Consider the following 16134-nt stretch of genomic DNA (forward strand, 5'->3'; position numbering starts at 1 on the left):
TGGCTCTGCCTTGGGCAGGCTGACACTAGGAACAATGTGGGTGGCTGTTTCTGGTCTTTATCTTTACTTGTGTCTACTTGTTTTATTTTTAAGATCTTAGGCTGTTGTGGAGACACAGTTTCTATTCCATTTCACTTTTCCCACCCACCTCTCTTTATCAAAAAATGAACAAATAAACAAAAAACCAAATAAAACCTACAAAAACCCCAACATCTTTAAAATACAGAGATAGGTGTATAATTTTAAAATAAGTTACTTTGACTATAAAGGACATCGTTAAGAGAATCAAGAAAGATAAATTTAAAAAATACTCTATCCTGCAGCTCTATTTCCAGTGGGCCAGATGGATTTCATCCATGTTTCTTATTTGGGGAATATCTATAAAGAGTTATTGTATTTCCTTTTTGGACTTTGATTATAAATTTGGAGATACATTCTTAATAAATATCTCCAGGTGAAAAAAATTCAGTACTTTTCTTAAGAAGGCGCTTTCAGATGGGTTTTAGCTTCATAGTATGCTGGGCATTTTAGTGTTGATTTCTAGTACTTTTATTCTCCAATTATTCAGGTATCACTTTCCTTTTTTGGGTGATACCTTTCATCTTCTACACATTTTCTTCACTTTGGAATTCCATTCACTATTCCTATTAATCTTTTCCTTATTTTTAAATTATTTTTTAGTTTCGGGTGTACAACATAATGATTTTTTTTCTAACATCTTTATTGGAGTATAATTGCTTTACAACAGTGTGTTAGTTTCTGCTTTATAACAAAGTGAATCAGCTATACATATACATATATCCCCATATCTCCTCCCTCTTGAGTTTCCCTCCCAACCTCCCTAACCCACCCCTCTAGGTGGTCACAAAGCACGGAGCTGATCCTCTGTGCTATGCAGCTGCTTCCCACTAGCTATCTGTTTTACATTTGGTAGTGTATATAGGTCCATGCCACTCTCTCACTTCGTCCCAGCTTACCCGTCCCCCTCCCCATGTCCTCAAGTCCATTCTCTATGTCTGTGCCTTTATTCCTGTCCTGTCCCTAGTTTCTTTAGAGCCATCATTTTTTTTTTTAGATTCCATATATATGTGTTAGCATATGGTATTTGTTTTTCTCTTTCTGACTTACTTCACTCTGTATGACAGACTCTAGGTCCATCCACCTCACTACAAATAACTCAATTTTATTTCTTTTTATGGCTGAGTAATATTCCATTGTATATATGTGCCACATCTTCTTTATCCATTCATCTGTTGATGGACACTTAGGTTGCTTCCATGTCCTGGCTATTGTAAATAGAGCTGCAATGAACATTGTGGTACATGACTCTTTTTGAGTTATGGTTTTCTCAGGGTATATGCCCAGTAGTGGGATTTCTGGGTCGTATGGTAGTTCTATTTTTAGTTTATTAAGGAACCTCCATACTGTTCTCCATAGTGGCTGTATCCATTTACATTCCCACCAACAGTGCAAGAGGGTTTACTTTTCTCCACACCCTCTCCAGCATTTATTGTTTGTAGATTTTTTGGTGGTGGCCATTCTGAGCGGTGTGAGGTGATACCTCATTATACTTTTGATTTGCATTTCTGTAATGATTAGTGATGTTGACCATGCTTTCATGTGTTTGTTGGCAATCTGTATATCTTCTTTGGAGAAATGTCTATTTAGATCTTCTGCCCATTTTTGGGTTGGATTGTTTGTTTTTTTGTTATTGAGCTGCATGAGCTGCTTGTATATTTTGGAGATTAATCCTTTGTCAATTGCTTCATTTGCAAATATTTTCTCCCATTCTGAGGGTTGTATTTCGTCTTGCTTATGGTTTCCTTTGCTGTGCAAAAGCTTTTAAGTTTCATTAGGACCCATTTGTTTATTTTTGTTTTTATTTCCATTTCTCTAGGAGGTGGGTCAAAAAGGATCTTGCTGTGATTTATGTCACAGAGTGTTCTGCCTATGTTTTCCTCTAAGAGTTTAATAGTGTTTGGCTTTACATTTAGATCTTTAATCCATTTTGAGTTTATTTTTGTGTATGGTGTTAGGGAGTGTTCTAATTTCATTCTTTTACATGTAGCTGTCCAGTTTTCCCAGCACCACTTATTGAAGAGGCTATCTTTTCTCTATTGTATATTCTTGCCTCCTTTATCAAAAATAAGGTGACAATACATGTGTAGGTTTATCTCTGGGCTTTCTATCCTGTTCCATTGATCTATAGTTCTGTTTTTGTGCCTGTACCATACAGTCTTGATTACTGTAGCTTTGTAGTATAGTCTGAAGTCCGGGAGTCTGATTCCTCCAGCTCATTTTTCTTTCCCAAGATTGCTTTGGCTATTCGGTGTCTTTTGTGTTTCCATACAAATTGTGAAATTTTTTGTTCTAGTTCTGTGAGAAATGCCATTGGTCGTTTCATAAGGATTGCATTCAATCTGTAGATTGCTTGGGGTAGTATAGTCATTTTCATAATGTTGATTCTTCCAATCCAAGAACATGGTACATCTCTCCATCTGTTTGTATCATCTTTAATTTCTTTCATCAGAGTCTTACAGTTTTCTGCATAGAGGTCTTTTGTCTCCTTAGGTAGGTTTATTCCTAGGTATTTTATTCCTTTTGTTGCAATGGTAAATGGGAGTGTTTCCTTAATTTCTTTTTCATATTTTTCATCATTAGTGTATAGGAATGCAAGAGATTTCTGTGCATTAATTTTGTATCCTGCTACTTTACCAAATTCATTGATTAGTTCTAGTAGTTTTCTGGTAGCATCTTTAGGATTCTCTATGTATAGTATCATGTCTTCTGCAAACAGTGACAGCTTTACTTCTTCATTTCAGATTTCGATTCCTTTTATTTCTTTTTTGTCTCTGATTGCTGTGGCTAAAACTTCCAAAACTCTGTTGAATAACAGTGCTGAGAGTGGACAACCTTGTCTTGTTCCTGCTCTTAGAGGAAATGGTTTCAATTTTTCACCATTGAGAACAACGTTGGCTGTGGGTTTGTCATATATGGCCTTTATTATGTTGAGGTAAGTTCCCTCTATGCCTATGTTCTGGAGGGTTTTTATCATAAATGGGTGTTGAATTTTGTCGAAAGCTTTTTCTGCATGTTTTGAGATGATCATATGGTTTTTCTCCTTCAATTTGTTAATAAGATTTATCACATTGATTGATTTGCGTATATAGAAGAATTTTGCATTCCTGGGGTAAACCCCACTTGATCATGGTGTATGACCCTTTTAATGTGCTGTTGGATTCTGTTTGCTAGTATTTTGTTGAGGATTTTCGCTTCTATGTTTGTCAGTGAGATTGGCCTGTAGTTCTCTTTTGTTTGTGACATCTTTGCCTGGTTTTGGCATCAGGGTGATGGTGGCCTCATAGAATGAGTTTGAGAGTGTTCCTTCCTCTGCTATATTTTGGAAGAGTTTGAGAAGGATAGATGTTAGCTCTTCTCTAAATGTTTGATAGAATTTACCTCTGGAGCCATCTGGTCCTGGGCTTTTGTTTTTTGGAAGATTTTTAATCACAGTCTCAATTTCAGTGCTTGTGTTTGGTCTGTTTATATTTTCTATTTCTTCCTGGTTCAGTCTTGGAAAGTTGTGCTTTTCTAAGAATTTGTCCATTTCTTCCAGGTTGTCCATTTTATTGGCATATAGTTGCTTGTAGTATTCTCTCATGATCCTTTGTATTTCTGCAGTGTCAGTTGTTACTTCTCCTTTTTCATTTCTAATTCTATTGATTTGAGTCCTAGTAATCTTAGATTATAAGTGCTTATAAACATTTTGAAATTACACATTTTAATTTTTGTCTCCTCACTTGATAAATAAATGAAATCTGAAGACTTATTCGATCAATTCTTTCTTATAGAATGTTTTATTAGTTCATCATTTAGCAGGTATCATTCTTTTTAATCACAGTGTCCCCAAGGAATTCATTAAAATTCAAATTAAAAAAATCATAACTTCAAATGTAATATTTCAAAGACCACAGCAGGTGATGATTACAAACAATTGCATGAACTAGTCTTCCTCTACTTCTTCTTGGAAATAATTTTCATTAACATGAAATCGGCACAACAGAAACATTGAACATCCAAATAAAGGAACTGAATTTGCTCTTTCTGTGGTTAACTATTTGCTAAGATGTCCAGATTCTTTGTTTCTTGCTGGCATTCTTAATAGAGACTCTGTGTTGGAGGGAATGAGATGAAGTGCCTTCTTCTGTAGGGAACTGCATCTGTCTGTGGGTCATCTCCTACAGTCACCCTGCATACCAAGCAGTCGTCACTGCATTGGACCTTGTTTGCTTTCAGTAGAGATGGAGCTCCTGTACAACATTCTCAGACTTCCTTAGCTCTCCCAAAGGAGCCTTGTCAGCCTTCCTTCCTAGAGATACAGTCCAAAGTCCAATTTCAAATTCCAGATCAGCCTCGGTGGTCTGAAGCAAGATTCATATACTTGAGCTGTCCTGGCCCCAGTGTCCATGCTAAGTGATGGGTTTAGCCAGGGGTGTTCTGTTTCATTATTGTATCTGTAAAATGGTGTTACAGGTGGTTTCTTGGGGAAGCAGACTCTGAGATGAAGTTTAGTGTGCTGGATGTTTATTAGAGACATTTCTAAGGGATGTTATATCTCTGAGATCAACATCTATGGAAGGGAGAGAAAGGAAGTGTGAATGAGCATAAGGGGAAGCATGACTGACACCAGCCTTGGCTGATCCAATGGGGAGCTTTGAAGCTAAATGGACCATTAGAGTTGCCTTGTAATGAGTCAAAATAGCCCCTTTCCAATCAGTTCCTGGATGTGGGTTCTAGGTACTCTGCATCTGATTGCTAAAAGCTGTCTGCCAACAACCTTATGGCAGCACGGCCAAGTCCTTCCTTGAAGGGGGATCTTGGTGACAGATCTCCATGTCTACCACAAATGGTGATGATAACATTACTTACTGCATAGGTTTCCTCTCACTATTATATGACATAATTCATATAAAAAGTGGAGCATGGGGTCTGCTAGAGTAACTGCTTAATAAGTCTCAGCTACTTATTAACGGATGATGCTTGTCATTCTTTTTTTTTTTTTTTTTCCGGTACGCGGGGCTCTCACTGTTGTGGCCTCTCCCGTTGCGGAGCACAGGCTCCGGATGCACAGGCTCAGTGGCCATGGCTCACGGGCCCAGCAGCTTCGTGGCATGTGGGATCTTCCCGGACTGGGGCATGAACCCGTGTCCCCTGCATTGGCAGGTGGACTCTCAAACACTGTGCCACCAGGGAAGCCCTGTTTGTCATTTTTATGATTAAGCAAACTCAGGATCGTGTGTTTTCAACTAGCTCCAGGTTTCTGTCCACCCCATTTCAAGTTCACTGGGACTTCAACCTAGGCTCATAGGAGACTTTGGTAAGCATAGACAGTGAACTCACTTTCCCTTGCTATAGTAATTCTCAAAACTCAGTGATTTATTTAGGTAGCTCTTTCCTCCTATATTCTTTTTATTTTGGACTAAAGTGGAAGAAATGGAATACAGAATCAAAAAGTTCCAGAGTCTACAAGGAATCAAGCCTCCCAGCCTGGAAAGTATAAGTGAGGCTGCAATTTAACACTGGGATTCATGAAACTGATTGCTTATGGCAAACAAAGAAGAACAGATCTCATTTGCAGCCTCCAGTCCCCATGTGGTTGTCTCTACTGGTATTCATTTGCTGATGCAAAGTGGCAGGAAAGAGAACACTGGTTAAAAAAAAAAAAAAAAGACAGTGTAAAGATGATAGAGCCACAGACTATAACACTTGGAAGTCACTCACCTTAGGGATTAGCTGTTCCCTTTTCAGTTTCCATGAGCCTTTCTCTCACCCCAGTTAACACACCCCGGACTGCCTTTACCACCTAAATATGTTGATTTGTTTCCACTTTCCAACTCTTGAATTGGCTGTTCTTTTGACCACATCAAAGCCTTTGACACTAACTCTCATATCTTTAGCTTATTTCTTACATTTGATGCCCTGGAATAATTTTCCCTCTTCTCAAAACTAGGTTCTCAACTTTGACCACTATTGAATCATTCCTTGTCCTAGTTCCTGTCTTCTCAAATCTGTCTCATGCATTAAACAGATTATTTATAGTATCATAAATATGAAAGGCACAAACATTTCCCATAGTGTTATGTGATCCTTTTCAAACAAGTACAATTCAATAAAGAAAAATGATACAGGATAATACAATGATATCAAGATGGAGTTTTGCCCACATATTTCCTGGGGTAACAGGAGCTTTTAGAAATTTAAGCAATCTTGGGCAAATTACTTAACTTTTTAGGTTCTCTGAAATAAGAATAATAAAAATACTTTGCATTAGTTTTCTGTTGCTGCATAACAAATTACTGCAAACTTAGTAGCTTGAAAAATACTCACATACTAGCTCATAGTTCTGTAGGTTAGAAGTCCAGCAGGGCATGAATGGCTTCTCTGCTTAGCATATCACAATGCTGAAATCAGGGTGTCAGCCAGGCTAAGCTCTTGTCTGGAGGTACTTTCTGCTGCCAGCCAGAGAAAACTCTCTGCTTTCAAAAGAGTGATTAGAGCAGGCTGATCTAGATAATCTCTCTATGTTAAGGTCAACTGATTTGGGAGCTTAGCTATTCACAGCAGCACCTAGGTTAACGTTTGAATGAACAGCTGGGAGAAGGTGTATGTATACCAGGGCTGGGAATCTTGGGAGCCTTCTTAGAATTCTCTACTTCATAGAGTTTTAAATAAATGAGATAATACATGGGTACACAGTATATTGAAAGGAAGTTTTGATGGAAACACCAAGAAACCCACGTGGTTTGCTGATCTGCTGATTCATCTTGTTGGCATGAAGCATCAGCTGAGGCTGTACTTCATCCACCCTTCCCTGCCTCCTCCACCAGCTTCTTTGATTCCTGGGCCTGGTGTGGGTGTGTTTAACCCTGTGATGAAAGACTTCTGCAGAACACTCATGTCGCCAGCGCCAGAGGCAGTAAGAACTGACACCAGGTTCAGTTCATCCTTGTGGGTTCCAATCTGTTTGCACAGTATCGAGTCAATGCTGCAGTCACCACATCTCTATCTGGTTTTAAGGGCTAAGATCTCAGTAGGGACTGCCTTCTTCTATCGCTATCTTGTATCCCACTTACCCTCTGTCAGCACATTGACGGATGGACTTCATCTGTACAGGTAACTTCAACTGTTATTGATTAGAAGGAGGAAACTTGGTGGTACTCCTATTATTAAGTTGTCACAGTTTTCCAGGACTATAGATCAAGGGAGTAATGAGATGCCCCAGTGAGTTCCATTCAAAAATAGCCCTTCTTGCAATTGAAATAAAAGCAAAAATAAACAAATGGGACCTAATCAAACTTATAAGCTTTTGCACAGCAAAGGTAACCATAAACAAAACAAAAAGACGACCTAAGGGCTGGCAGAAAATATTTGCAAATGATACAACCAAGGGCTTAATTTCCAAAATATACAAACAGCTCATAGAATTCAATAACAAAAAACCAAACAACCTAATCAAAAAATGGACAGAAGACTTAAATATATATTTCTCCAAAGAAGACATACAGATGACCAATAGGCACATGAAAAGATGCTCAACATTGGCAATTATTAGAGAAATGCAAATCAGAACTACTATGAGGTATCACCTCCCTCTGGTCAGAATGGCCATCATTAAAAAGTCTACAAATAACAAATGAGGAGAGGGTATGGAGAAAAGGGAACCCTCCTACATTGTTGGTGAGAATGTAAATTGGTGCAGCCACTATGGAAAACAGTATGGGGGTTCCTCAAAAAACTAAAAATAGAGTTGACATATGATCCAGCAACCCCATTCTTTGGCATACACCCAAGGAAAACTCTAATTTGAAAAGATACATGCACCCCAATGTTCATAGCAGCACTATACACAAAAGCCAAGACATGGAAGCAACCTAAATGTCCATGTACAGAGGAATAATTAAAGAAGATGTGGTATATATATACAATGGAATACTACTCAGTCATAAAAAGAATGAAATAATGCCATTTGCAGCAACATGGATGGACCTAGAGACCATCATACTAAGTGAAGTATATCAAAAAGAGAAATACAAATACCATGTGATATCACTTATATGTGGAATATAAAATATGACAAAAATGAACTTATTTACAAAACAGAAACAGACTCAGACATAGAGAACAGACTTGTGGCTGCCAAGGGAGGGGTGGGGAGGGATGGACTGGGAGTTTGAGATTAGCAGATGCAAACTATTATATATAGAATGGATAAACAACAAGGTCTCACTGTATTGCACAGGAAACTATATTCAATATGCTATAATAAACCATAATGGAAAAGAATATAAAAAAGAGTATCTATCTATCTATCTATCTATGAATCACTTTGCTGTACAAGAAACTAACACAAATAGTTGTAAATCAACTGTAATTCAATAAAAGATAAATTAAAAATAAATAGGTCTTCTTGCCTGTGTTATGGAGAAGCAACTCAGTTTCTCTCTAGTCATCAGGATTGATCATGACAAACAAGGACTCCTTGTCTGCCTGTTGGTTTAGTAGCATAAGGAGTCCAAAAGGCCAGGGTGTAATACAAGCTTCCAATGCATCAGAGCCTTTATTATGTTTCTTGGTAGATGCCTTCCTCCCTTTGACACTAGGACCTCTAAACTCATGAAGCCAAGGCAGGAAGGATGAGAAGCAAACATTATTTGGTGCAATAGTGATGGGGCCACTCTCTCCTTCATCCTATTGGTTATTGGATATGAATTCTGTGTATTCTGGCTATGGTAGTGTCAGCACAAGTGTTGGTTGCCAGTCTAAGGCATTTACCACTCCCTATAAGATAGAATCCCTATAAGACATCTGGGTGCTGTCTCCCAGCTGGTGCCATGACAGAGTCTTCAGAAGACCCTTCCACCTTTCCACTAAGGAAGCTGTTTCTTGGTGATGAGACACATGGTAAGACCAGTGAACTTCACTGGAAATTCATGAGCCCATTGTCACACTTTATGTCCCACACATTGATCCCTGCTCAGAGGGACACTATGGTAATGGATAAGGGAGAAATTGTTCAAGCAGTGAAGGCTTGTTGGAAGAGATCCCATGTAATGAATGTACTACAGTTTGGCCTCCTGTGTCCCTCAAGGAATGGTGCCACATCAGGTCCTCTGCAGGGGATACTGGCTTATGACACAAGACACAAATACCTTCACACTCTGTGCTCATTCATTGAGGCCGATACGTGTACTTCTTCCCAGACCTCATTATCACCAATCCTGGTGATATGAATCAGGGCATATCTGTACCTCTGTCAACCTTTCCTTCCCCATTACATAGAAAATGTAAACCATCACCCACATACCTGCCCATGGGGAGATTTCCTTTCACCATCAACTTTTCTGAGCAACAGTCCACTTCTGTCTGTTACAGGCAGATCAGCCCCTTGACTTTTCTTTCTTCTTTAATGGGTCATAAGAAATTTCCTATTAAGACATAAACATGTGTTGTTGGAAAAGAGGCAAAGCAGTAGAATCAGGTAACATAGAAATCTACCCAACTGTCTTGTGAGGTTTAATTGGACCATCCATTCTGTTTGGACCCCAAGTTCTATATACCTGTGCTAGACTTGTCCACTAATGGCCCCTATAGAATCATGCCTCTAGTTATCCAAGACCTTGTGTGACTTTGAAGATAGAAAATGTACCTACCTTTATGGGTCTGGCTAAGGAGATTTACAGGTAGAATGTTGAAAGTACCAAATGGCTTTTTTAAAGCTGCATATAATAAGGAACTGTTTAATAATAATGAGAGAGAACTGTTCCATTTGTAAGCAGAATTTAGGGAAAATTTAAAAGAAATAGAACCTGCTGGTTGGAAAATAAAACTGTTTCTCATCTCTTGTTTTTCCCACCAGCAAACAAGTCTCAAACTAAGGACTAGTCACAGGATAAGGATCAAATGAAGGATGTGACTGTAAGACCTCTGAAAGATTTAAGTGGTGCTGGGTTAATTCCTTAACAGACAAAAGGGCTTTCAAGAATCTTAAGGACATTGTCCTCCAGAAGTTCTGTATGGCATCCAAAGTAGAGAGTGATCTGTCTTGAAAGATGAGTTTAGCTTGGGGGAACAGGGTGAATCCCAATCACTATAGGAAGCTCATGATACTTTAAATTTTTTTGCCAAATTGAACTAGAAGAGACAGAGTCAATTAAAAATGCAAAGAGGCTCTGGATCCCATAACTTTCTATGGGCAGGAAATAGGTTGGGAGAGCTACTCATGTACAAACGTGGTGCATTGGTTATGTGAAAGAAAGATCTCTGAGAGGGCAAAGCTCAGACCCCCAAAGAGAGGAGCCAAGAACCATGAAGAACTGCTGGGGGAAGAACTGGGCTTTAACCATGGAACATTTCCTGCCTGGAGGAGGTCCTGTAAACAGTGTTTTGGATGTATTTCAGAACTGCTATGGGCCAATGACTCTTATATTACTTCAATAATATTACTTCAATTAAAACTTTTTTAATTGAAAAAATTAATTAACTTGTTGCAATTAACTTGTTCTTGTCTCAATGTTTTATGCTGTATGTATGGGAAAGGTTTCTAGATTAAGAGTTGTTGATCTCAAGGAGCCTTGCCTACTTCTGAATTTAATGCATATAAAGAGAATATGGGCCTCTAGCCTGATGACATGATTGGGTGAGAATTTAGGAGACTTAGGAAGGGATGATCGTATTTTGCCTATTGGAAACATTTGAATCATTGGGTCAGAGGGTTGGAATGGGGGAGGAGGCTGTGGAAGATTGATCATATGGAATTCCCCATGAGGTCATAGGTGCTGGTTGATGAAGAGGTGGAGAGTAATACTAACTATCATAGTAGTTGTGGCCATTAGCTTGGGCAGATTTCTCATAATTTCCAGACCTGATTGTACCCATCTTATATATACATGGTGCATTGTTACATTAATAGTCTCCAGTGAATCACACCATGCCCTGTGAGCTCAGGTGAAACCAGCAGAAGAGCACAGCAATGCATAGCTGAAACAGTGCCGTCTCCATTTTACAATGGAATGCTGCTATGAACATCCAATTTTGATGGTTCAGTGGATCAGATAACACCCAGTTAATGAGGAATGGTTTGAGTTGTATGGTCACTTGGTGATCCATAGTGAACTTTCCATCTTTACTAGAGCCCAAAATCAAGTGAGGAGTTACTTTTCAAGTGGAGAGAACATGGCTTTATTCCTAAATCCTAAGAGTCTGCTCTGTGATTCTCCTATATGAACTTTCCGGAGTCTCCATGCACTTTCTTGTTTGACATCTGTAGCTACACTGTATGGTTCTTCCCTGAAGAACCTGACTTCAGCCTCCTCCATCAAGGGGCTCTGGGTCTGGAGCTGACTTAGGTCTGGGAACTGGAAAAGAGGCTGTGAATCCCCACAAAGGGAATTGAATTAGTATTAGACCTACATTCCAGAAATTTTTTCTGATTTTATAGGCAAAACCATAACATTAGGAGGAAGCATCTATTTTATCCCTAGGGATCTCTTCACCAGACATAGCCTTGCAGGCCAAAACATTGATCAGCACTCCATTCCTGGGCTTATAATGGAATGGAAGTTCAGGTGATAGTTTCCAAAGCATTGTTATTTAGATGTAGGTTTATGATCCATTTGTTTTGTTTTAGATCCTTTATTATTAGTGGATTCTGGGAACTCTAGGAAATCCTGGAAAAATCAATTCTAAATCATGAAGTGACTAACTCAGTAGACAGAGAGTTACAAATACCTGGAGATACTAGGTAATGAATTCTCTTATGTAATATTGGAAAAAATGAAGGTTTGGGGATGTCATTTACGCAGCTACAAAGGCACCTAGACGTTTTCTCATAGTAAGGTAGTCTTCAAAAGTGTGTATTCGGATGCGCAGGCTCAGCGGCCATGGCTCACGGGCCCGGCCGCTCCGTGGCATGTGGGATCTTCCTGGACCGGGGCATGAACCCGTGTCCCCTACATCAGCAGGCGGACTCTCAACCACTGCGTCACCAGGGAAGCCCAAGTGTGTATTCTTATGTTTGTTCATTTGTATGTTTATTTAGTTTTACTTTGTTAGCCTTTATACTTGAGAACAGCTAGGAATAGGATACATCTCATGCTTCTTTTCGATGACCACAGTTCTTAACTCAGAGTAGGATGTCAGAAAGTACTCAGGCCATAATTATTAACTAATAAGTTCAGACAAATGGGAATACTTTATGATAACTGATACAATTTTAGAGCATATTTACTTGAAGGAAAGTGAGAAGGAAAAAAAGAACCCCACTGTTTTAGGTAACAGTTTTTAAAAAAAAAAATTTACTTTATTTATTTAGTTTTGACTGCATTGAATCTTTGTTGCTGAGCGTGGGTTTTCGCTAGTTGTGGCGAGCGGGGGCTACTCTTCATTGCAGTGTGCAGGCTTCTCACTGCAGTGGCTTCTCTTGTTGCAGAGCACGGGCTTCAGTAGTTGTAGCACGTGGGCTCAGTAGTTGTGGCTCGTGGGCTCTAGAGTGGAGGCTTGGCACTTGTGGCACACGGGCTTAGCTGTCCCGCAGCATGTGATATCTTCCTGGACCAGGGCTCGAACCTGTTTCCCCTGCTTTGGCAGGCAGATTCTTAACCACTGCGCCACGAGGGAAGCCCAGGTAACTGTTTATGAGCCAAACACAATGTGAAATAAATTGTTGTAGAGTGAAGTGCCCAGTGGACTCAGGCTCACATCATTAAATGACTTTGCTCATCACTGACTTGCAAGGGTCCTGAAACCAGGACTAAATCAAGTGCATGGTCTGTTGCAGTGGCACCGCAGTTGGAGACCTCTGACTCCAGATTGTCACTGTCACAGCAGTATAGATCCTGACCGTCCAACTCCTGGAAGGAGCATAAAAATATCTTTTGACATTTTAATTTCTCTTCTTATTTATGTTTTTTCTTTACACACTGACTTCACAGCCACAGTTGTATGATATGATTTGAGACCATGTTAGCTATAAATCACTGGATTTGCAGAAATGGGGAATTCTAGTTTATATTTCCTTTTCCTTGAAATGAGACAAATCATACACCATTCTTTTACCTTTAATAATAAATTCTGTCAGGACAGCAAAGGAGTTAGAGTTATTAACTGGACTCCTGAAATATTCATGATGCTTTAGGATGAAAAAATATACTTGGAGGATGTGTTTTTAAGCAGCTCTGTTTTCCAGGTAATCAAAACAAACAAACAAACAAAAAAACAAAGCAACACAGTTTAAAAGGAAAAATACACAGATGTATAAGAAAATTCCCCACCTCTCTCAAGCAATTGACTGCAATCTATCAAGCAATATTTTCAGGTGAAATTTAGGTGCTATTACAATGTTATATTTTAAACTGCAGTAATAGGTCCAACCTTTCCCTTTCCTCCAGTCATGACTATGGAGAACGAAGGCTCTTGGATTAGAACTTAACCAAGCCATTATGAGAAAGGGCCTTTCAAAGAGTCACTTGTGCACTAAGGGAACAGCTGTTTTCTGTGGACGTAGACCCAATTTTACTCTGCAAAACCCCATATGGAAACCAACCTAATGATTTCAGATAAAAGAATCATTCTTATTGCTAGAGGGTTTCCTTCTTTACTGAGTAATAAGTGTTATTCCTGAGAATGAGTGTTTGCCTAAGAGAAAGGTGCATGTGTGTGTGTGTATGCGTGCGCACACACTATTGCTGCAATAAATAGATGTCAATGATAGAAGCAGATATGTCTGAAACTTGAGCTGATACCACCCTAACCCCACCCTGAGAGACCCCACCCTGAGGTCTATCCTTGGCTGCCTAAGCCCCTTCCATCAGACTATATATGGAACCTAGAGGGCTGAGGACCAGTACTAACATCTGGCTAGTGCTGAACTCTGGCTGAATAATAAGTTCAGAAAATGCATGAATGGTAATAGAAGAATTGATGGTCTATGGTGTTTTGTGTGTTAAGTGATTCCCTCTGGGTAGAGGTGATTCTCCAAGAGATGGGAGGAGATACAAGAGGGAAAGTTTGACAAGAATTTTCTGATGGTGAATAAGCTAGTTGAGACCCACAACTCACTGAGGACCCTGTGTTAGCAAGCTGTAGGTGCTTTCCCTGAAAATTCTGGTAAAGGTTTTATTGAGCATTCACCTTCCCTTCCCTCTTATGTGTAGTATTTTCTTTTGTAAATCATCCCAGCCTTTCAGGACAGAGTCATACATGCTGGTATAGGGGTCTCAGTGTTAGAAAGAAGAAAGGGCAGGTTGATTATGAAGATGGTCGCTTGCTCTATCCTCTTTGGATATCTGTGGAGGAGTGGGGAGCAGTTCCCAGTTGTAGACCATTCTCCAGGTCCCAGAATTCTTCACAGTGACGTCAGCCCAGGCACTGTGGCCTTGCGGAGTGAACTTAAGTCTGAGGGACAGCTTTTAAGTGGACAGCTCAAGAGGATTCAAGACTTATCCTTCTGTATTCCAGCCAGGACATATGAAAGATCTTTGAATGGGATTGAGAGTGGAAAGTCAATTGGCTGATGTTTGGGTTAAATCTCTGGTAACTAAGTCAGTCAGCTATTGTTGCATAAGGAAGTAACTGATGGTGATAAGTATATATCAGTATCAGAAAAAGACTATGTGGACAAATTTATAAACTTGTGACAATATGAGGTTTATTGCAACCTTTTATGTATATATCCTTATCACCAGTGCATAATCACCATATCAAAATAAGAAATGGAGAGAAAAGTTAAATTTGACTGTGAATTTTTTTATTATTGAGTTAGATGGCAAAGCATTGTGTGTGTGTGTGTTTAATATTATGAATATAGCTGTGCCAAAAGAATACAATATGCATAGGTATCACCAAACTAAGCACTATAGAGCTTCTAGAAGAAAACAGAAGAAAATGTTTCTGACTTTGGATTAGGTAAAAATATTTAAAAATGTGATACCAAAAAGCATGATCCATAAAATAAAATATTGATAAATATTTGAATTCATTAAAATTAAAATCTTTGCTCACACTATTAAAAAAAATAAAGACAAGCCATAGACTGGGGAAAATTCTTGCAAAATGTATATATATGATAAAATCCTATATCCAGAATATATAAGAAAATTTCAAAACTCAAGGATAAGAATTATCCAGTTTAAAAAAAAATGGGCCAATTTTTAAATAGAAACTTCACCAAAGAAGATATATGAATGGTAAATTCACATAAAAGCATTCTCACATCATTAGTTATTAGATAAATGCAAATTAAAACTTCAGTGAAATACACCTACATATCTATTCAAATGGAAAAAAAAACCCTGAGAAAACCAAGTGAAGAAATTGGAACACTCATATGTTTTTGTAGGAATGCGAAAGATATGACTACTTTGGAAACCAGTGTGGCCATTTTTATTTAGTTAAATGTACTCTTATCATAAGTCCCAGCAATCACATTAGTAGTATCTACTCAAATGAAATGAAAACTTATGTTCACACAAGAATCTGCATGTGGATGTTTAGAGCAGCTTTACTCATAACGGTTGAAAATTGGAAACTATCCAAATGTCCATCAAGAGGTGAATAGACAACTGTTTTCATCCATACCATAGAAGACTACCTAGCAATAAAAAGAAACAACTTGTGATACAAGCAGCAACATAAATGGATCTCAAATGTATTATGATAAGTGAGAATAGCAAGATTCAAATGGCTACATACTGTACAATTCCATTTATATGACATTCTCAAAAAGTGAAACTCAGAAAACAGAAAATGGATCAGCAATTGCCAATGCCTGGGGGTAAGAGGAGAGATTTCCTACAAAGAGGCACCAGGGAAAATTAGGGGCAATATAACACTTCTATATATTGATTTAGGCAGTGATTACAGGACTTTGTGTCTTGTCAAAACTCATGGAACTGCATAACTAAAAAAATGGATAATTTGAAATATATGTAAATTACAGTGCAGGTAACCAGACTTAAAATAGAAGGGCAAAATTAAAGTAATTCAAGATAAAGAAATAACATTGAAATAAATTATTGGTAACACACCTGTGCTACCTTGCTAAAGGAAGTCCTTCAGGCTGAAAGAAAATGACAACAG

The sequence above is a fragment of the Hyperoodon ampullatus genome (assembly GCF_949752795.1).
Source record: "Hyperoodon ampullatus genome assembly, chromosome: 5".
Classification (NCBI taxonomy): domain Eukaryota; kingdom Metazoa; phylum Chordata; class Mammalia; order Artiodactyla; family Ziphiidae; genus Hyperoodon; species Hyperoodon ampullatus.